This window comes from Polypterus senegalus, chromosome 11 (assembly GCF_016835505.1).
Source record: "Polypterus senegalus isolate Bchr_013 chromosome 11, ASM1683550v1, whole genome shotgun sequence".
Lineage (NCBI taxonomy): Eukaryota > Metazoa > Chordata > Cladistia > Polypteriformes > Polypteridae > Polypterus > Polypterus senegalus.
In genome coordinates, this window is record NC_053164.1 from 18,435,914 (window position 1) to 18,450,627 (window position 14,714).

Below are 14,714 nucleotides of genomic sequence, written 5' to 3' on the forward strand. Positions count from 1 at the left end.
CCTTTTTTTTTTACCTAACCCTACTTTGATCTCCTTCCATCAAACACCTAACCTATGTAAATTTCTCCACCACAGCTACCTTCATAGAGGAGAGCCACATTCCTCACCAGGCACTTTAAGCTGTAACATGAGCCCCTGTGTTACTTGCAAATATGTCACTGACAATACCCTTGTATCTAGACCTTCTTGTAAATTCAATATTAAGCAGTGAACCTTGTGCCAATCAAAAAATCTTATTGTAGGAAGTGTCCATCCATCTACAGAGTGAAACAGAGAACATGGCTAGCAAAGTCAGAATACATGTTTGAAAAGTTAAGATCAAAGACCTCACAAAGCCAATTGTAGATCACTTCACAGTCCTTCATCATAGATACAGCAATCTGTTCATTTCACGAGGCTACAAAGAAAAACAGAAGAAGCTGAGCTCATTCTCAGCCTGGAATTACAAATTTCTTAATGATCATCTAACTTTTTAGTCTCTCCCTTCATCATCTTTAATGGCAGCTTTTACTCCCCTTCTCTCACCTCTTCATCTTTCATCTGTAATGGCTTTGTTCCCCATCCCAACCCATATGTTGCTTGCATTTTCTTTTTCAGTTGCGCATCTGATGAAGGCTTTACAGTCAAAACATTGTGTCTTTAACCTTCTTTCCTTTTCACTGTGGATATAACCTTTAAACATTTTTTCCTTTGTATGATGACACAGCCCTACACTTACTCCTAGTTAAATTAGGATATAAGGAAGTGTTTGGATGTGATATCGACTGTCACTCTGTGCTGATTGCTGTAAAGTGGTGCCCCATCCAGAGGTGGTTCATGATGCTGCCAGGGTGGGACCCAGTTCTTTGTCACTTTTTACTTTTGGAAACACAGGCTCAGGAAAAGAGTGTATTGGTGTTTTATTTGTCATTTCACTTGATTGTAATACAATTCAGCTTAATATTTTTTTAAGTTTACAAGCTGAATATGTAAAGTGTTACAGAGGAGGAAAAGCTGTGACTGATGAATTACTGTTCTCCCCTAGCATACTAATGAAATTTACACGGCAGCGCGACCTCTAGTGGCTGCTCACGGCTGCATGTGACGCGCTCAGGAGGAGCCGACAGCGGCCGCTCAGGGACAGGGCGCGGAGCGCTTGCGCACTGATGTCTATTTGGTGGTTGGGACGAGCTGCGCGTGTCGGGTTGCGGTTGCCTTGGCTGTAGCGCTAGGGGGGGAGACAGCGAGAGAGAGAGAGAGAGAGAGAGAGTGTGTGTGTGTGAGACTGGCTGACTGAACGAGCAGGCTCGTAAGCGAAAGCGAATGCACGGAGCTTTTAACCGGGGATTTAAAGGACAGACTCTCTAACCACTGAGCGCAAAAAATTAATAAGAACACAAACATCCCAAAACGTCGAAGACGTTAGGTCGCATCGCAGGTAAGAGACCGGTGAAAGTTGATAAATGAAGCTTTTGCTCAACTTGTTTCATAGCAGTTGGTAGTGTGGGGAGCTGGCATGTTGACTGTCGCCAGCTGGACGTCGGACTGGTGGTTATAGAAGGGTCGGTTTATTTCTCTGGCTCATCGTTTTTTCTTTCACTGGAATAGGTTGTATTCTGGACGCGCTGTTGCGGTTTTTCTAAACATATTTTATAATTACACGATAAAGAAGTCTTTCCTGATCTGTCCTATCCGAAGACCCGTGCGCACGCTCCTCGATCGCGAATGTCGGAGTTTGTAGTTTTTTGCCATCCAGGTGTGTCATTGCTCCTTACGTCTCCCGTACCTTCACCAGAACTACATATCCCAGAAGCCCTTTGCGAGTCCAAGTTGGGATCGCTGTTGAGAGATTTTACAAAAAAAAAAAAAAAAGGAACGGTGAGGGTTTGTGTAATGGGCAGGACCGCGACACCTTGATGGCCTATAGTGTCACCTGCTGGAGGCCTCGTAACACATTTCACGCTTTATTGACAAACTAGAAAGTCTGTGGCGTATACCGACAGTCAACCGTAACTGTCGAACTGTAACAGTAAGCGAAGAGACCTCGAAGGTTGTCCCTGGATAGTGTTGGTTTCATATTTTATTTAGACACAGGCATTGACGTTACGATTTTTTTTATTGCCTCCTGTGTTCGGTCGGCTGTGGGTTTCTACCAGCATTCCAAAGGCTTATCTTGTCAGGTCGATAAGAATCGTAAATTGGCCCAAACGTCAGCGCACTTAGCTGTGAACCTGCGTCCAGTGCTGCAGTTTCTTTTCCTGGTGCCGCACGGGCATAGTCCATCCATCAACGACCCACGGTCAGGGTAAGAGTGTAAAGACTGATGTGTTTTAATTTGTGTTCGGTGATTGTTTGAAAGCTTCTACAAAAACCAAATATGATTACTTTTTTACAGTATAGGGGAATGTAAGAGGCGGAGAATAGTTTGGCTGTAAAGCAGGAGGAACAAGTCCATGGTATGATAACACCCACACTGGGTCAGTCTTGAGTCACCAGTCAGCCTAGCTGGTTGGGTTACTTCACATGAGTTAAAAGGTATGCACACTTCACGCAGAAGTTGGGAGTCAACCCAGGGTTTAGGACTAGGATGATAAAAACAATGCAATAGGTTTTGCCACCATACTGGTTTATTCGGAATGATGCTAGAACTGAAGTTGAAGATTAATATTTAACAGAGGTTTGATTTTTTTTTTAATATCCTGTTAGAGTTGGTATTTGCCAGTCTGCACATTTTTTCCGAGTTGCCTCACTTTTCATAATCAAAATAGACATTTGAAACATCCTTTTTGGCAACATTGGATTTTTTTTTCACCTTATTGGAAGATATTATTTGAGAACATCGAGCATGTTAACAAGGCTGAAAAAAGTGACTTCATTTTATTTTTTGGAAAGTTGGAGAGGAATACTAAGAGTAAGAAGAGTAAGATAAAGCAATCCTTTCACACTTTTAAATTTAATCCTAAATCCAAAGAGGACTGTTTCATTTATGTTAGGTAGAATGCCCAGAGGGGACTGGGCGGTATCATGGTCTGGAATCCCTACAGATTTTATTTTTTCTCCAGCCGTCTGGAGTTTTTTTTGTTTTTTCTGTCCCCCCTGGCCATTGAACCTTACACTTATTCGAAGTTAATGTTGATTTATTTTGTTTTATAATTATGTCTTTCATTTTTCTATTCTTTAATATGTAAAGCACTTTGAGCTACTGTTTGTATGAAAATGTGCTATATAAATAAATGTTGTTGTTGTTGTTTTAGGCCTGTGTATGCTCAAACATCTAGAAAGGGCAGATGTGTCATGACGTATCTATAGCAAATGGCTTATTACGTTAATGCATATGCTACACTAGCTCACTGTGTTGAGTTTAAATCCTTGATGCTTGCTTACAGAGTAGGTAATGGGTCAGCACCTATATATATATATATATATATATATATATATATATATATATATATATATATATAGATAGATACTTCTGAGGTTCTCTCATCCTTCTTGACCACTCCGGTATACTGATGAATGATGCCTGGTTATGCCAGATCTCAATCCAGATGCCAGTCATGTGTGGTGAAATAAGCTGCTCCCCTCCTTTTGTAATTGAGGACTCCTTCAATGTGTTTAAAAGTGTTGGAGGACTCTCTTGTTTTGTGAATTTCTTTGTAATTGATAATGAGTTTAATAGGTTCTGGTAACTAAAGAAGTGTCACTAGCTTGCACTTTGTTCTGAGCTCATCACTTGTGGTGATCTATTAAAACTTGTACCCAAATAGTTCCCCATACTGACGTTTACTCGATTATGTTGACCACTTTCATAAGTCGCTTCGGATAAAAGCATCAGATGCACATGTAATGTAAATATTTTGCCATCAGTGGATGATTACAGTCGTACGTACATACAGGGGAGCAGCAAGTTGTCAAGTATTGTTTCATAATGTGCTAAGTTGGTTCCTGCTTTGTTACTATTGGTGTCCGTGTCAATTGGCCATAGTTCATCAATTAATAGAGAGACATTATTGGTTTCTGTGTATCAGATTCAGACTTCTTGGGTTGTTCTGTGTGTTTAAACAAATGTGTCTTTAGGTGTATTAATTCTGTAGTATTTTGTAAAATGTATACTTGTATTTTACCTGAGAGCTCTGCTCCTGTACTCAGTTAAGGGTGCTATCCCCTCAAAAAAAAAAAAAGGTTTTTAAGAAATATTAATGTATGTGCTGGATTCACATGTTTAATCCACTCTAAAATGAAATTACCTATGAAGACTCCGTAATGTTAATGATTGAATTTACCACTTTGGCAACGGCAGGCATTTGATTTAAGAGAGATACCAGCATCTTGATCATAATTGCTTTCAAAATGTTGTGAAAATGTTTCTTTATTGCTCATTTTGGTATATTTACAGGGCACCTTTTTATTGTGAATGTTGGCATGACCACTTCTGTACTTGGTCACTGTAAGGACTTTGTCCTTTCTCCTTGTGTCTTTGTGGATTAGTCTCAGGTTTTCTTTCTGTATTTAAGAATGGCGGCTGACAGGTTGATGAACACTGCATGACAGTGCTCAATGAAGGATTGGTGTTCCATCCAGAATTAATTTGCACCTTCCTGTAGGCTTCATCTCTCTTCACTGAATAGTGGAGAAGACAAATGGTTTGAAAGATTGGTGTTATTCTTGAGTTTCAGGTGACCAGTTGATACTGTATTGGTTTTGATTTTGTTTTGTGTTTTTTTTTTTTTTATCTTAACTCCATTAAAGAACTTGAGGTTATTGCATTGTCTTTCACCCAGTAACAAGAATCATTGTACAGTAAGATGCGAGAAGCATAAAACCTCTTTTAGTTTGTTTCACTTGCTTTCTGTTCCTAACGTATTTTAATTGTTGCCTGAAAGCACTGGTGCTTTTTCTTTTTGCTTATTTTGTGGTTATTTATGATGCTTGTGGGTCAGCCAGGTGTACCTGCATGTGACCAACACAGGGTCACATGTTCTTGTTAAAAATATTTCCTGGTTTAACATGATTATGTACACTTTAGTTTTTGTTCAGTTGATGGGTCAAAGTACAATGTTTTATCAATCAATCAATCAACATTTATTTATATAGCACATATTCATACAAAAAAATGTAGCTCAAAGTGCTTTACAAAATGAATAGAGAAATAGAACACACAATAAAAGATAAACATAAGTCAACATTAATTAACATAGAATAAGTAAGGTCCGATGGCCAGGGTGGACAGAAAAAAACAAAAAAAAACTCCAAAGGCTGGAGAAAAAACTAAAATCTGTAGGGGTTCCAGACCAAGAGACCGCCCAGTCCCCTCTGTTTTATATAGCCAACACAGAATGATTTAAATTAGACAAACTTGTTTTAATCACTATGTAAATGTTATGTCCCCTTTACCAGCATAGAGTAATAATTTGTCATTTCCAGTCATCAGCACATCATCTATTGCATTGATTCATTCATTCAGGATTTACTGAATTGTGCCTTTTTTATTAATCCAGGTTAATCCTGGTGCAAGCCAGGAAGCAGCCTACAATGGCATGCTAGTCCATTATAGATCAAGGTGACGCACACAATGTGGAATAATGGTTTATTTAGTCTAAATTAATAATTCACTCGACATAGACATCTTTGAGATGTTGAAGGAAATGAGAGTACACTTGGGGAAACGTGGAGATGTTGTGCAAACTTCACACAGACTATGACCTGGCTGGAAATTCAGCACAGATCTCTGTAGGTGGTAAGACTATGACACACATACTGTATATCTTATCTAATATATGCTAACAGTTCATGTTATCTTGAACTGCCTAGCCCCAGTCAGACATGCTCACAAGCTTCTAGTTTTATCACATTTTTTTGTGGGATTAGATAATTTATAATGTACAATCTGGATAATTGCTCCTGTGGTAGTAATGTCAGCTTCATGCTGTAATTAGCAGATTATACTTTGTTTCATTGCATTCTGCCAAGTACGGTATTGTTGACTGAGAGGGCAATGGGAGTTGGTCATTTATTTGTTCAGGCTCAAGGTAAGCAGTACTGTATGTTATCATTTTTCATTTGATATCAAAATAAGGAGGTGTTATACAGAAGTGGAGCATAGCGTTGGGAGTTTCATCATACAATTAAAGTGCATTTCATTTTTAATGCTGAGAACATGATACTGACACAATTGGAATACTTGAACTTCAAAAATGAGTTTATTTTGAACAAGAGTACAAGATTTAGACTTGCGTTGATGAACACAACTTGATCTTTTCAGTACATTTGTTTGTGAATAAATCTAAAACATGGAGAAATTGTATCCGTGAATACCTCATCTGTGTTCGCTAGAAGTATTTATTTTATAAAATGTTTCTTTGCCTGCATGTGTCACAACAAGCAAATACAGCATAATATAATATAATATCGCTTGTGTGCACATTTCGCTCTTGTTTTTATTAACGTAACGTTATTACGATGATTTGTTTGTCACTTTGGATTAAAGAAGCCACACTAAATAAATATTTGTATGTTAAATATAAATTTTCTGTCCACAATACAGTATGGTATGTTGTGCTCATTTTTATCTTTTTTTTGAAATGTAACAGCCTTCATTCAAAAGCAAACATGAGTACATATTTAAAGAATTAAATAATTATGGTTGATGAACATTATTATTAAGCAGCAATAAAAATGTCGCTGTGTTGCTCTGACCTTTTACGTTTGTTTGGTCACTGTAGCCTTGACTGGCAAAGGAGGTTCTGAGGCAGACACTGTAAAGTGTAATTTTTTTGACTGGCTGAAATCATGATGAGTTTTGACCAAGCTATCTACACATTCCTTTATTTTTCTCAAGCAGGCATGAATAATGCTGTCAAGTCACATAACACTGTCTAGTTTTTCTTCTTTGGTGTGGATTATCGGCAGAGAATAACGGCAATGAAATGATGGTGAGGGCTTTTAAGTCTTAGCTGAGAACTAAACAAAAGGAATTGTTGCTGTTGGCTTCCTTTGTGCAGTATGAAAAACTGTTTTTGGATATTTGAGCATTGTAATAAGACTGATCTGAATGAGTGTTAACATTTGTTTGAGGAAGCATAACTTTTGGCTCAAAACTCTCTCCTGATTGGCAGAGGGTGGAGGTGGGCCATGTGAAACCCTCGGGGCTTAGTTCACAACAGTCTTGCAGTAAAAACAGGTGCATGTATTATTGATGCTTCAGGGATGGCTGTTTCTCTGGATGCTTGTCACAATATTCCTTTAACTGTTTAGTGTGGTCTGCCCTTTAGCTGCTTTGTCAGAAGCCACTTTGTCCTTCATATGCTACTTTATCTTATTTGTCTCGCATTATGATAATTTCAGGCACATTTATAAATAAAAATAATGGTAATTATGTAATCTTATTTATTTTCTGCTGGTATTCTTAACCAAGCTCTAAATGTATTATTATATAGTTTTTATCCTACTACATTGGCTGTTAAGTTTGTTGTTGGCATCTTCCCTGCTCCTTGATATTAAAGGTTTCTTCTCCCTTTAATCCTGTAATGGAAAACGCAGGCTTAGAAAATGGATGAATGGATGTTTTGGTAATATGTTGTATTTTAGACACTAGTAATAAAGTAAACAAGTTATTTTTAAGAGACTTTGAATTGTTATGATTTGCAAGAACACATCTTCTGATGAGGTACCTGCAGTGGCTTTTTGCTGCTACGGAAACTGTGATAAAAATGGTACAGACAATTGATGGGTGAATTTTAAAAGGGGGAAGGAACCTGAGCACTGTGGTTCTTTTATTCCTGGACCCAGTGTTGTTCTCCAGTGTTGTCCTGGCCTTTAAGAAATTGAGCCATGCTTATAATTAAAACAGTTTGCATTAAATGTTTCTAAAGGCCCTGTCCCATTGCACAACTTTTACAGTAATTTTTCTGTCTAAGACTAAATTTGTATAATTTTTGTGAATTGGAGGCAATCATGGTGCACTTCCATGAACAGTAGTCATGTAGTCTGACATGTCTAGTGACTCAATCCAATTGGTCTCTAAATTGCCCCAATAAAATCAAAAAGGTTTGATCTTTGTCTGAACTCATAGGTGCGGGATCTGCGTGTGTGCAAAAGCTGGTAACCAATCGGCACCCAGCTTGGCAGCAATTCTGTGTTAACTCGTTCTGCCAGGTAAGTATTTGTACAGCACCAGCACAGACAGGCAGAACATTATTGGCTGTTTTTTAAATTAAAAAGTCGTCAAGGAGTCCTGTATATTGTCAGGCTTTGGAAAACCTAGTCATGCAATCTGACATCCAGATCAGCAGTCCAGTTGTAAAGTTGGTCAACCTCTCTGACTAGAAATCGTGTTATGTGGCACCAATTATAGTATTTTCTGCAGTTTCATAGTCATACTTTCAGCGCTTCTACTTTTAAAACTGTTATAAATGTGCCCCCATCAGATTTTTATAAAGTAAAAATTGAATTTCCATGATAAAATCTGCTTGGACCAGTTTTTTTGAGACTGCATATGGAGTACTGTGGTTCTGGTGACCATGCTACAAGTAAGACATAGCGACAGTTGAAGCTGTGCAGAGAAGTGCAACCAGATGTAAACCAGGACCAAAGGACATGTTTTTCAGACTCCGAGAATTAAACTTTTTTAGTCTGGAATAGAGAACACTGTGTGGGGATCTGATCCCGAGTTTACAGATCCTCAAAGGCATTGATAAATTTAGATCCAGCAGAATTCTTTCAGCTTGATAGTGAATCACATACTTGAAGACACCAGTGAAAGTTAAGGAGAACTGCATTTAAGACTGATTCCAGGAAGCATTTGTTTAGGCTCAGAGTTGTGGGAATCTAGAACAAGCTACCAAGACATGTAGTTGAAGCAGAAACCTTGACCACATTTAAGAAGTATCTGGAAGACTTATTGGGACAGGTTAGCTAGTAACTAGACAAAATAACCCTGATGAATTGAATAGTTTCTCGTTTGTCAGTTTTCTTTTGTTCTGTGATATGCTGCATTCACAGCTGATTTAGGAGCCACACTCCTGGTTTACTTAGGCTGATTGATTGCTCATTCCTCTACCTTATAATTTTTCCCACCTATTGGAGTAACAGCCATGCTTTGTGCTGGTTTCGTCTTGGCATAGTACCTCTTCCATTAGTCACCATATCTCATTTCACCTAGTCATCCTCTCTTTGCCTTCATGTGTGCCCAAACCCCATTAGTCTCTTTCTCCTAACAAAGCAACTTGACACCTGCAGACCAGTGTTCTTTTAACTGTACTTGTATGCTTATCATCTTGACTTTCGGAGAAGCACTGTTTGTCCACTTAGTGCTGTCAATCCTTTCTGCCTTTGCTCCATAAATTGAACCCATACTGGATATTGCTGTTCAGATTGACCTGTGCTGTCTCAGGCTAGGGATCTGCATTGGTTCAAATCCCGTAAATGCCGATAGGGACTCTGCTCTGTTGGGCCCTGTAGCAAGGCTCTTAACCTGCAATTGCTGAGTGCTTTGAGTAGTGAGAAAAGCGCTATATAAATGCAAAGAGTTATTATTATTATTATAAATATCAGAATGAGGGAGAACAGCTGCAAAAACACCCATCTTATAATTTGATAAAATGGTAAGAATTCTGTAATAGGCATGATCCACCTTTGGCTTGTTTACAAGATGATTGAAATCTGTTTTTGAAGGGATGCAGCTTGTTCATGTACACCATAGAATAATTTGTATGTGCATACACATTTATGTTTGAATTGCACAATTTTGTAAAAAAAAACACACTAACATACATTTGTGGGTTGCAGGGCTTTATTCTTTGTACTGTAAGCTTTCTTAGTATTTAATCGATATGTGTTTTAGGCTTCTTAGCCAGGTAGTTAAGTTGTTATTATGTACCAATAAGATGTGCATTCATTTCAGTTTCTCCACTGACTTTCTGCTTGTTGGTAGAAAATCACAAAAAAAAACCCCACAAAACTACTAATCGTTTTTGATTTGTTTACGTAAATAATTAAGGTATACTTTTTCTGCAAATGAAAAGGAAATGATTTATTTTCTTCGAATGTTCAGAAGTTCTTAAAGTCCGTGCACAATCAGGCGTTGCCTCTTTTGTGCTTGCAGGCCTATGTTTCTAATTTATTTATACTATGCTTGGGGGCTCCACCCCCTGCTTGATTCGCTCACCCACTCCCAGGTTTGGTTTTCCAGATATAGTTTTACAATTTAAAGAGATTATTTTCATGGGACTTGTTACATATGCATTATTTTCACTTTTACTTTAAAACGTTTGTAAAAACAATACTGTACTTGTCCTTTATTTCCTTCCCCGGGTGTGGTTAAATCTCTTTCTCGCAGGACATATAACGCTGCTCGCGTTGTGAACGGGTGGCGGCTGAACGCATGCTAAGGAGAAGTGGTCGGATCATCCGCTGGCTTGTTGCTGCTGCTGGCGAGCTGCTTATTCTGCTTGTCGCGCTGTGCGTTGATCATTTAAAAGCCTGTACAGCAGCTGTCCTTTTGCCACTTCGCATCTCTGCCGCCGTGTTGTTAAAGGGGGTTGGGGGATTTGGCTTTCGCATGCTAAGGAGTAGCAGTCGGATCATCTGCTGGCGAGCTGCATCTTCTGCTTGTTGCTTGTTGTTTTGAGAGCTGGAAGCACATGAAGCGTGTCTGCCAAAAGCATTCCAACAAATGCTAGGTTAGATGTCTGTGAACTTGTTTTAAATGTTGTCTCACTGCCTTGTCTCGCGTGATGTTAGTGTCTCTCGCGGGACGTCAAATTGTCTTCCGAGAAGATCCAAGACTATCATGTCTCGTTTCTCTAGTTTCCCTTCCAGGATTTTTCTTTTACAAGAGAGAGATATCTGTTTAATACTAGCAGTAATAATTTTGAGTTTTATGTCCAAAAATTGTGTTGCCTTTGAACGTTTGTAAATTTGTTTCATAAACAATAATGAAATATTAGATCTGAATATAGGTACTTCCACTTGTTAACCCTTTCAGTTCAGTACAACAGTGCAGTGATCTGGAACAGCTTTGAATGAAAGGCAGGAATAATCCGTTGTGCAGGGTTCCAGTCACATGTGTTTATTATGATTCAGTTTAGAGACCCCAATTCACCCGATGCACATGGCTTTGTTTGGGATGTGTCAGGAAATCAGAAGACCAGGAGGAAAGTCTATGTGGGCACAGGTAGGGCACATAAACTTAACACAGAATGATCAGCTTTGGAATTGAGCCCTGGCTGCTGGGGCTGACACTAGTAGCCTGACATGTTATGATATTCTGTATTTGCAGGAGATATAATGAATTGGATAATGCAATTTAGATAGCATTGTTTGTTCTGATAGGTGATTTTTTTAATACAAATTTCCCTGAATTTTGTGATCTTTTGCTGACCTCATTTGCTTCTTTCCTCTCCCCCTTACAAAAATAAAAAATGTAACATTATTCTTGCTACTATTATTGTTGTGTATTTGGTTAACACCTTTACCCATCTTTACCCAAGGCGACTCAGGCTCAGAATGTGTTACACCTGTTAATAGATATGTCTTACAGTTGAAGCACAAGCAGGTTGAAGGACTTGCTTAGTGTTACACAGTGAGTGACAGATGGGGAAAGAACTGACAACCTTGGTTTAAAGTTGAATGCCTTAGCCAATACACCACAATGCCTTATAATAAAACTAATTAAGGATCTGAAGAGGCTTTTTCAAATACTGTTTTTGAAACAATAGTAATGATATACAATGTTCCTTCCAAGGTTTCTCTCACAAACCAAAGAACAGCTGTGAGGTTGATTGCAACTTCTAGGCTGCACTGTGTATATGTGTGTGTGGTTTGTTTAAAGTCTCATTGTGGTGTGTGTTACGTCCTTCTTAAAAATACTGCAACTCCCCATTACACTGTCCTGAATATTTGAAAACTGTGCCATGTAGAATTATTGCAGGATTCTGTGGCGATTAGATCCATCCCTTGCCATCTTGTTCTAAATTAATCCCTCTTATGACTGGATACTTAAATAATATACATTTTTCTTTTTTGTTGGTCATACTGTCTTGAAGTTATGAACATGCAGACATCATTTTCTTTGTTTAGGGATCATACATACTGCATATGTGAATAAGACAGCCTTCGTTAAACATTACCTACTGTATATGAATAGTATATGGTTTATGTTTTTTCACTGGCTTCCACACTGAGGACTTGTATAAATTAGTAGTACTTGAATAGTTTTCGAGCAGTTAAAGATCTCCAGAACATCTGAGATGGTGTTTTGTGTTTGCTGTATTAAATTAGCAGCCCCCCACCCAACCCCCCAAAAAAACTACTCATTCGAGTCACTTGACTGAAAAAGCCAAATTGTAGATATAGGGGCAAAGGAGTTGTTTTGTCTTTCTATGCTGAATACAAATAATGGATTTTTTGTTACACTGAGAGCACCTTATATTTTTTATGATCAAATTTGCAGTGATAAAATGAAAAAGGAGTACAAAAACTCCCCCCACCACCCAGCCTGAGACAGCTAACCATAAAGAAACACAAATAAAAAGTTCATAAGTAAACCGGCATCACATACTCCTCACACACAGAAAGCGTTAGACTTCAGTTTAACACTGATTGACACAAAACTATAACGTACACACTGTTAAGGAAAAAAAAAATGAAAGATGTGAAAGAGCAACAGAGTGTGCCTGATGTCACTTTATTTTAACACCTACTTATAAATACAATTTTGTTTTGTTTTTGTGAAGACGTATTGCGTTCCTTGCATGTCTAACATACCTGAGCATATTAGGTTTCAAGTGCCGGTAGAAGTGAGCCTCTTACCATACTGATTTAAAGATTTTTTACTGATGAGTGCCTGAGATGAAACTGAATGATAATTAAATATTTTGTTATAAATGCTGGCTACATGACTCTCTTGGGTGCATGCAGAAAATAAAAATGCAAAAGTGTGAACTCTAATTATAGGACTTATCATCCTATGAGGGAAGTGTATTACAATTGATTGTCTATAATTACTTCCTTGTTGACGAATATTGCACTGTTGGCATTCCTTGTTGGTTACCTGTTGTTCACCTAAACAGTACGGATGATGAACTCTGACCTTTTCATTATGGAAACTGATGCAGTTTTATATTTGATTATGCACGTTGCCTGCTGTTTGTAAGCTTTTCTTTGTCAGGAAGAGTTCTTCATATCTTGTGACACACATCTCCATTTATATTTTTGTGTAGCACACTACACATTTGAAGATCATTAGTATGATATAGAGTTGCAATTCGAAATAATCAACCCCCAAAGGTTGCAAGGGTTTACCAATTAAAGTTTTTTTTCAAAATCCTAGATTGTGCATTGGATTACTTCATCAGTTGAGTGATACATGGAATCAACAAAAAATGCATGTTGTAGTATCCCTGAGTGACAGGATATTTAGTTATGTTACACTTATTTACTCCTATGTAATACCGTTGCCTTTAAAATCGCCTGCTAGGTTATATGGCCTAAAGTTTTTTTTAAAACACAAGTAAGTCTTTGGGAACTCAATAATGAGCCTTTATTTGCTTCACAAAAGCTAAGGGTAGAAATTCTCCATTGCACCTGAAGGACACTTCACTTAAGAAGATTTCCTGAAAATGTACTATTCCAAGAAACAGCATTGGAGGCATTATAAGGAACTGTAAGGGCCAATTTATACTTGACACTCACAACAAGTATGTGCATGCATCAAGGCTGCCATGCGTTCTTAGTGTTGTTTTACCGCCGTGTCTTCTGAGCACGTTGTCGGAAACTAATGCTACGTATGCGCGAGGTGCAGTACTAGCAAAAATAAGGGTGATATGTGCATTCAAGTTTTGGTATGTGATGTCAGCATTGCTTTTTATACTATCAACATGTGATGGCAAGCCATGATGCCGCTCCAACGGGATAAATCTGTGTGCTTCAATGTTTGATGAATGGTTTAATGCGGTGAAGCAAATCATCAAACTTAAATGCCAATATGCGAATGTATTCATGGTGGTTTTTTTCATCCACTTCTTGCATAGGCACTACAAGCATCACATGTTCCCCATCATAACCTTCTGTGTCATTTCTGCTGCCTTTTTTGTTTTTTTACGCCTTCACAACAGCATCAGAATGCAACACATTTTTATCTTTAACATCTCAGAGAAACCGGGCCTTGTTTTCTTACTGTGATGATTTCTTGCACTGCCACCTGGTGAAGTCCTCCAGATTTACTTAAACTATGTGTGCAAGTATAGGCAGTACACTGCTTGTGCAGTAGCAAAGTCCTCAAGTGCACGTGTTGCGTAGCAGACTGAGACTTATGGCATGGATGCAAACCTGCCTAGCTGTGGGAGAAAGCCCAAAATTTCCCCAAGAGCCCTTAGCAACTTAATTGGGAAAATTAAGAAAGAGAAAAAAAAAAACCATGTTACTGCGATACACTTACAGGATGACCAGATGGAGGCCAGGGCAAGTGCTTCATTGGCAGGGTTTAGATGAACACTGAACAAACAATGACTTCACAGTTGGACTCCAAGACACACTGCACTCTTCACCACGATGAATATAAAAGTTTGAATAGAATATGCCACAGGGAATCTGAATAGGCCTGCAACGTTTTGGGAGACAGTTCTATGGACTGATGAAACTAAATGGAACTGCTAGACACATGGACCAGCGATACGTCTGGCTTGAGAAAGGCCAGGCTTATGACCAGAAGTTGTCTTTCTGCTGCATGATCTCAC

At 38.4% G+C, this 14,714-nt stretch overlaps 1 protein-coding gene across 2 annotated transcripts in view; it reads left to right on the top strand.

Moving 5' to 3' along the window:
• Window positions 1-1,166: 1,166 nt before the first annotated feature.
• The window catches only part of sipa1l3 (signal-induced proliferation-associated 1 like 3), a 306,750-nt gene continuing 293,202 nt past the window's right edge, over window positions 1,167-14,714 (top strand). The window contains exon 1 of one of the 2 annotated variants that reach the window (XM_039768114.1): window positions 1,167-1,417. The gene's annotated coding sequence lies outside the window, so the exon portion shown is untranslated. Of the gene's footprint in view, window positions 1,418-1,471; window positions 2,285-14,714 lie in introns of those variants that run through there. The other variant, XM_039768115.1, reaches the window with a different exon arrangement.